Source organism: Ranitomeya imitator, chromosome 5 (assembly GCF_032444005.1).
Source record: "Ranitomeya imitator isolate aRanImi1 chromosome 5, aRanImi1.pri, whole genome shotgun sequence".
NCBI lineage: Eukaryota > Metazoa > Chordata > Amphibia > Anura > Dendrobatidae > Ranitomeya > Ranitomeya imitator.
The window spans coordinates 650,767,188-650,776,241 of record NC_091286.1 but is presented as its reverse complement, the minus strand read 5'-3'; positions in this window follow the sequence as shown (position 1 = coordinate 650,776,241).

The following is a 9,054-nucleotide window of genomic DNA, read 5'->3' as shown; positions in this document are numbered from 1 at the left end:
TCAAGAATTGGTGTAGGAAGGAGGGGTTTGGGTTCCTGTAGAACTGGGCCGACTTCTCAGTTGGCTACAGGCTCTACGCTAGGGATGGGCTGCACCTCAATGGGGAAGGTGCAGCTGTGCTGGGGGAGAAAATGGCTAGAAGGTTGGAGGAGTGTTTAAACTAGGGATTGGGGGGGTGGGTATTCATTTTATAGGAGGGGAAGATAGTGCAGATAGTGACCTGGGCACAAATAAGGAAGTTGGGGGTGGTTGTGGCATGGGGGGTGGGGTTAGAATAGTTAATAATTTAAGAAAGAATAGAGGTACAGAGAGGAACATCAAGTGCATGTATACTAATGCCAGAAGCCTCGCCAACAAAATGGACGAATTAGAACTAATGTTGTTGGAGCATAATTATGACATGGTGGGGATATCTGAAACGTGGCTGGATGAGAGCCATGACTGGGCTGTTAACTTGCAGGGCTATAGCCTGTTCAGAAATGACCGTACAGATAAGCGAGGGGGTGGGGTGTGTCTATATGTAAAATCGTCCTTAAAACCCATCCTGCGTGATAATATAGGTGAATTTAACGAAAATGTAGAATCCCTGTGGGGGGAGATAAGGGGAGGGGGAAAAAATAATAAATTACTGATAGGGGTTTGTTATAAATCTCCAAAAATAATGGAAGCAATGGAGAATATCCTCGTAAAGCAAATAGATGAAGCTGTGACTCAAGGAGAAGTCATTATTATGGGGGACTTCAACTACCCTGAAATAGATTGGGGAACAGAAACCTGCAGTTCCAGCAAAGGTAATCGGTTTTTGACAACTATGAGAGACAATTACCTTTCACAACTGGTTCAGGACCCAACAAGAAGGGGGGCACTGCTAGACCTAATATTAACCAACAGGCCAGACCGTATATCAAATATAAGGGTTGGGGGTTACTTGGGAAATAGCGATCACAAAATAATAAGTTTTTATGTATCCTTTAAAAAGATGTGTAATAGAGGGGTTACAAGGACACTAAACTTCAGGAGGGCAAATTTCCAACGGATGAGAGAGGATCTTGGTGCAATTAAATGGGACGATATCCTGAGACACAAAAATACACAAAGACAATGGGAGACGTTTATTAACATCCTGGATAGGACCTGTGCACAGTATATACCGTATGGGAATAAACATACTAGGAATAGGAGGAAACCAATATGGCTAAATAGAGCTGTAAGGGGCGCAATAAGTGACAAAAAGAAAGCATTTAGAGAATTAAAGGAAGTAGGTAGTGAGGAGGCATTAAATAAATACAAAAAATTAAATAAATTCTGTAAAAAGCAAATCAAGGCAGCAAAGATTGAGACAGAGAGACTCATTGCCAGAGAGAGTAAAAATAATCCCAAAATAATCTTTAACTACATAAATAGTAAGAAACTAAAAAATGATAGTGTTGGCCCCCTTAAAAATAGTCTGGGTGAAATGGTGGATGAGGATGAGGAAAAAGCCAATATGCTAAATGACTTTTTTTCATCAGTATTTACACAAGAAAATCCCATGGCAGACAAAATGACTAGTGATAAAAATTCCCCATTAAATGTCACCTGCTTAACCCAGCAGGAAGTGCGGCGGCATCTAAAAATCACTAAAATTGACAAATCTCCGGGCCCGGATGGGATACACCCTCGAGTACTGCAGGAATTAAGTACAGTCATTGATAGACCATTATTTTTAATCTTTAAAGACTCCATAATAACAGGGTCTGAACCTCAGGACTGGCGTATAGCAAATGTGGTGCCAATTTTCAAAAAGGGGACAAAAACTGAACTCGGAAATTATAGGCCAGTAAGCTTAACCTCTACTGTGGGTAAAATCCTGGAGGGCATTCTAAGGGATGCTAAACTGGAGTATCTGAAGAGGAATAACCTCATGACCCAGTATCAGCACGGGTTTACTAGGGACCGTTCATGTCAGACTAATTTGATCAGTTTCTATGAAGAGGTAAGTTCCGGACTGGACCAAAGGAACCCAGTAGATGTAGTGTATATGGACTTTTCAAAAGCTTTTGATACGGTGCCACACAAAAGGTTGATACATAAAATAAGAATAATGGGGATAGGGGAAAATATGTGCAAGTGGGTTGAGAGCTGGCTCAGGGATAGGAAACAAAGGGTGGTTATTAATGGAGCACACTCGGACTGGGTAGCGGTTAGCAGTGGGGTACCTCAGGGGTCAGTATTGGGCCCTCTTCTTTTTAACATATTTATTAATGAACTTGTAGGGGGCATTCAGAGTAGAATTTCAATATTTGCAGATGACACTAAACTCTGCAGGGTAATCAATACAGAGGAGGACAATTTTATATTACAGGATGATTTATGTAAACTAGAAGCTTGGGCTAATAAATGGCAAATGAGCTTTAATGGGGATAAATGTAAAGTCATGCACTTGGGTAGAAGTAATAAGATGTATAATTATGTGCTTAATTCTAAAACTCTGGGCAAAACCATCAATGAAAAAGACCTGGGTGTATGGGTGGATGACAAACTCATATTCAGTGGCCAGTGTCAGGCAGCTGCTACAAAGGCAAATAAAATAATGGGATGCATTAAAAGAGGCATAGATGTTCATGAGGAGAACATAATTTTACCTCTATACAAGTCACTAGTTCGACCACACTTAGAATACTGTGCACAGTTCTGGTCTCCGGTGTATAAGAAAGACATAGCTGAACTGGAGCGGGTGCAGAAAAGAGCGACCAAGGTTATTAGAGGACTGGGGGGTTTGCAATACCAAGATAGGTTATTACACTTGGGGCTATTTAGTTTGGAAAAACGAAGACTAAGGGGTGATCTTATTTTAATGTATAAATATATGAGGGGACAGTAAAAAGACCTTTCTGATGATCTTTTTAATCATAGACCTGAAACAGGGACAAGGGGGCATCCTCTGCGTTTGGAGGAAAAAAGGTTTAAGCATAATAACAGACGCGGGTTCTTTACTGTAAGAGCAGTGAGACTATGGAACTCTCTGCCGTATGATGTTGTAATGAGTGATTCATTACTTAAATTTAAGAGGGGACTGGATACATTTCTGGAAAAGTATAATGTTACAGGGTATATACACTAGATTCCTTGATAGGGCGTTGATCTAGGGAACTAGTCTGATTGCCGTATGTGGAGTCGGGAAGGAATTTTTTTCCCCAAGGTGGAGCTTACTCTTTGCCACATTGGTTTTTTTTGCCTTCCTCTGGATCAACATGTTAGGGCATGTTAGGTTAGGCTATGGGTTGAACTAGATGGACTTAAAGTCTTCCTTCAACCTTAATAACTATGTAACTATGTAACTATATATAGTCAGATCATTTCAAGTGACCTCTTTAAGTGTATCGTCAGAAATATGCCAGAAATAGTCCAGGAATTGGCCAGAGGGTAAGACTAATCACTGTATTCTAATTTTACTTGCATCTCTTTTCTTCCCCTGCTATTTAACCATACTCACATTTGCCCTCACTATTTTCACTCCACTAATCCTCACCCCTATCCTTCTCACACTATGAGAAACTATCGCAATCCCTCACACTTAAAACCTGTGCAACTGACTCACACCCCCCTGCTTCCTCTCTCTGGGGCACTTTGGAATGCCCGCTCTATTTGCAACAAGCTCCACATGATCCACGATCTCTTTACTTCCGGCAACCTTTCCTTCCTGGCCCTCACTGAGACCTGGCTGACGCACCCTGACACTGCCTCCCCCTGCTGCACTGATTTACGGAGGCCTCCACTTTACCCACACTCCTCACCCTGGCAACAGACATGGTGGGAGAGTGGGTTTCCTTTTTTTTCTAAAAACTGCTACTTCAACCCTATCCAACCCCCACCCTCCCTTAACCTCCCTTCTTTTGAGGTTCACTCTGTCCGTATCTACTCTCCCTCTAATCTCCAAATGGCTGTCATATACCGACCACCGTGCTCAGCCAATGCCTTCATCGATCCAATTCTCCACCTGGCTCCTTCACTTTCTCTCTGCTGACATCCCCACCATCATCATGGGTGACTTTAATATCCCTACTGACACCCGCCAGCCAGCAGCCTCCAAGCTCCTGGCCCTTACTTCATCCTTTGGACTCACTCAGTGGTCCTCCACAGCCACCCACACAGACGGACATACACTAGACCTCATCTTCACCCGCCTCTGTTCCTTATCTTATGACACAACCTCTCCCTTCCCTGTTATGACCTGGTGGTAAGGACAACAATGGACCTGATGGTTAAGAGCACCCGGAAAGACCTGATAGCCACAAAAACACAGAACAAGCTCTGGGAAGTGGGAACTCTGCTGACCGCAATCCCTAAGCCTATCACACACACTAAAAATAGCCGTGGATTGCTCCTAACGCTCCCTATGCAACTCGACACAGCCTCAGAAACTAGCTAGCCCTTAAGAGGAAAAATCAGCCTACCTTGCCTCAGAGAAATTCCCCAAAGGAAAAGGCAGCCCCCACATATATTGACTGTGAGCAAGATGAAATCACAAACACAGAGATTAAATAGATTTAGCAAAGAGAGGCCCGACTTACTGAACAGACAGAAGACAGGAAAGGCCACTTTGCGGTCAGCACAAAAACCTACAAAAGCCACGCAGAGAATGCAGGGAAAAAAAACCCCTTCCGCACCGACTCACGGTGCGGGGGGCGCCCCTCTGCGTCCCAGAGCTTCCAGCAAGCAAGGCAATATTTAACAATAGCAAGCTGGACAGAAAAAATAGCAAACAAGCAAAATAGCAAAGAGGAACTTAGCTTCTGCTGGAGTAACAGGTAACCAGTACGATCCAGGAGCAAACTAGAGCCATAGTACAACATTGACAGCTGGCATCTAGCAATGATCCAAGAGGAGTTAAATAGAGTAGCCAGCTAACGAATTAAGCTCGTCACCTGTGGAAGGAAACTCAGCAACACCCACAGCCACCAGAGAAAGTCCATGGACAGAACCAGCCGAAGTACCATTCCTGACCACAGGAGGGAGCTCAACAACAGAATTCACAACACTTCCGCTTATCTGACCACCATCTACTCACCTTCTCTTCCTTGTCCTTCTCACCTGCCCCCCATGTCCAGCCAGTATCACATCCTCGCAGAAACCTTGCACACCTAGACATTCACAGACTCTCTTCTACCCCTGTCCTCCATATCTTCACTCCACGACACGGATAGTGCCAACGCTTTCTATAACTCCACCCTCACATCAGCCATAGACTCAGTCGCCCCTCTCATGCATGGCAAAGTGCGACAAATCAATAGGCAACCCTGGCATAACAACATCACCAAAAAACTCCGACAAGCATCCAGAGTCGCTGAGCGGCGTTAAAAAAAAAAAAAAAACACGCCTGCCAGACAACTTCACCACTTTCAAACAAGCTACACTTGCCTTCAAACTAGCCCTCACTTCTGCTAAACAGACCTATTTCACTAACCTTGTATCTTCACTATCCTACAACCCAAAACAACTCTTCAGCACATTTAACTCTCTCCTCCGCCCACCACTGCCACCTCCAACTCCCCTAATCTCTTCTGAGGACTTTGCCACCTACTTCAAAAACATGATCGACCAAACAAGGCAAACCTTTACTTTTCCACCACCCCAACCACTCCATACACCAGACCTCTGCCCTTCCCCAATAACTTCACTCTCCAACATCACTGAAGGAGAACTTACTCGCCTCCTTTCCAAATCACACCTCACCACCTGTGCACTTGACCCCATCCCTTCCCACTTGCTCCCCAACCTCACTAACACGCTCATTCCAGCCCTAACCCATCTCTTCACCCTATCGCTATCTTCAGGTACTTTCCCCTCTGCCTTCAAACATGCCACCATCACACCCATCCTCATAAAAGCTAACCTTGACCCAACCGCTATGCCCAGCTATCGCCCCATATCACTGCTCCCATTTGCTTCCAAACTCCTTGAGCAGTATGTCCATGGTCAACTTTCCTCCCACCTCTCATCTAACTCTCTTCTTGACAACCTCCAATCTGGCTTCCGCCCCCACCACTCCACCAAAACTGCTCTGACCAAAATTACTAATGACTTACTCACAGCCAAAGCTAACAGACATTTCTCCATCCTCCTCCTTCTTGACCTGTCCTCTGCTTTTGACACAGTCGACCACTGCCTACTACTACAGATTCTTTCTTCCCTCGGCATCAAAGGCCTTGCCCTATCCTGGATTGCCTCATACCTTTCCGACCGCACATTTAGCGTTTCCCACTCCCACACTACCTCCTCACCCCGCCCCCTCTCTGTTGGAGTCCCTCAAGGCTCTGTCCTAGGGCCTCTACTTTTACCCTTGACCTAGGACAACTCATAAAGCCCCATGGCTTCCAGTACCACCTATATACGGACGACACTCAGATCTACCTCTCTGGCACAGATGTCGCCTCTCTTCTGTCCAGAATCCTGGAGTGTCTGTCAGCCATATCCTCCTTCTTCAACTCTCACTTCCTAAAACTCAATGTAGACAAAACCGAACTCATCATCTTTCCCCCATCTCACGTATCCCCTCTACCTGATCTATCTATTATAGTAAATGGCATCAAGCTCTCTCCCGCACCTGAAATCTGCTGACTCAGGGTAACTCCCGATTCTGCCCTGTCCTTCAAACTGCACGTCCAAACTCTTGCCACCTCCTGTCGCCTCCAACTCAAAAATATTGCCAGAATCCGTCCCTTCCTCAGCCCACAATCTACTAAAACTCTTGTGCATGCCCTCATCATCTCCCGCCTCGATTACTGCAATACCCTCCTCTGTGGCCTCCCCGCTAAAGGTACCTTCACACACAGCGACGCTGCAGCGATACCGACAACGATGTCGATCGCTGCAGCGTCGCTGTTTGGTCGCTGGAGAGCTGTCACACAGACAGCTCTCCAGCGACCAACAATGCCGGTAACCAGGGTAAACATCGGGTTACTAAGCGCAGGGCCGCACTTAGTAACCCGATGTTTACCCTGGTTACCATCGTAAAAGTTAAAAAAACAAACACTACATACTTACCTACCGCTGTCTGTCCCCGGTGCTGTGCTTCTCTGCTCTGGCTGTGAGCACAGCGGCCGGAAAGCAGAGCGGTGACGTCACCGCTCTGCTTTCCGGCTGCCCGGCGCTCACAGCCAGAGCAGAGAAGCACAGCGCCGGGGACAGACAGTGGAAGGTAAGTATGTAGTGTTTGTTTTTTTAACTTTTATGATGGTAACCAGGGTAAACATCGGGTTACTAAGCGCGGCCCTGCGCTTAGTAACCCGATGTTTACCCTGGTTTCCAGCGAAGACATCGCTGAATCGGCGTCACACACGCCGATTCAGCGATGTCAGCGGGAGAGCCAGCGACCAAATAAAGTTCTGGCCTTCTAGCCCCGACCAACGATATCACAGCAGGATTCTGATCGCTGCTGCGTGTCACACTGAACGATATCGCTAGCCAGGACGCTGCAACGTCACGGATCGCTAGCGATATCGTTTAGTGTGAAGGTACCTTAACTCCCTTGCACCACTCCAGTCTGTCCTCAACTCTGCTGCTCGGCTAATCCACCTCTCTCCTCACTACTCCCCTGTCTCTCCCCACTGCAAATACCTCCACTGGCTCCCAATTCCCCAACGAATCCAGTTCAAACTACTAACACTGATCTACAAAGCCATTCACAACCTGTCCCCTCCCTATATCTCTGAACTAATCTCCCAATATCTTCCCTCACGTAAATCTTCGATCCTCCCAAGACCTTCTACTCTCCTCCACACTTATTCGTTCCTCACACAACCACCTCCAATATTTCTTCCGAATATCTCCCATCCTCTGGAATTCCACGCCTCAACACGTCCGATTATCCACCACCCTCGGATTCTTCAGACGGAACCTGAAAACCCATCTCTTCAGGAAAGCCTACAGCCTGCAATAACCATGCTGCCGCCACGTCGCCGACCACCCAAGCTGCCGCCACGTCACCAACCACCCGAACTGCTGCCACGTCACCGACCACCCGAACTGCCGCCACGACCACCCGAGCTGCCGCCTCACCACCACCAGTGCTGCAGCACACCAACCTCCTGTCTCTTCCCCATTATCCTGAAGAATATAAGTCGGCAAGGACAGGGTCCTCTCCCCTCTGTACCAGTCTGTCACTGTAAATTTGTTTACTGTTAACGATATCTATAACCCTGTACGTAACCCCTTTTCACATGTACAGCACCATTGAAATAATGGTGCTATATAAATAAATAATAATAATAATAATATGACTTTCATCCAGTCATCCACAGTCCACGATTGCTTTTCCTTAGCCCATTGTAACCTTGTTTTTTTCTGTTTAGGTGTTAATGATGGATTTTGTTTAGCTTTTCTGTATGTAAATCCCATTTCCTTTAGGCAGTTTCTTACAGTTCGGTCACAGACGATGACTCCAGTTTCCATCCATTCGTTCCTCATTTGTTTTGTTGTGCATTTTCTGTTTTGGAGACATATTGCTTTAAGTTTCCGGTCTTGACACTTTGATGTTTTCCTTGGTCTACCAGTATGTTTGCCTTTAACAACCTTCCCATGTTGTTTGTATTTAGTCCAGATTTTAGACACAGCTGACTGTGAACAACCAACATCTTTTGCAACATTGCGTGATGATGATTTACCCTCTTTTAAGAGTTTGATAATCCTCTCCTTTGTTTCAATTGACATCTCTCCTGTTGGAGCCATGATCAATGTCAGTCCACTTGGTCAAACAGCTTTCCAAGGTGTGATCACTCCTTTTTAGATGCAGACTAACGAGCAGATCTAATTTGATGCAGGTGTTATTTTTGGGTATGAAAATTTACAGGGTGATTCCATAATTTTTTCCCCCATAATTGAATGACTCCATCATTTTTACCCTGGTTAAAAATGTAACCATTACTGACTACCACATTTTTTGTTCTTGATTTCTTTTAGTGTTTCTTAAAGCCAGAAAGTTGCCATTTGAAATGACTGTAGGTTTGTGCCTTGTCTATGATCTGCTTTTTTTTAAACAAAATTAAACAACTGAATGAACATCCTCCAAGGCCG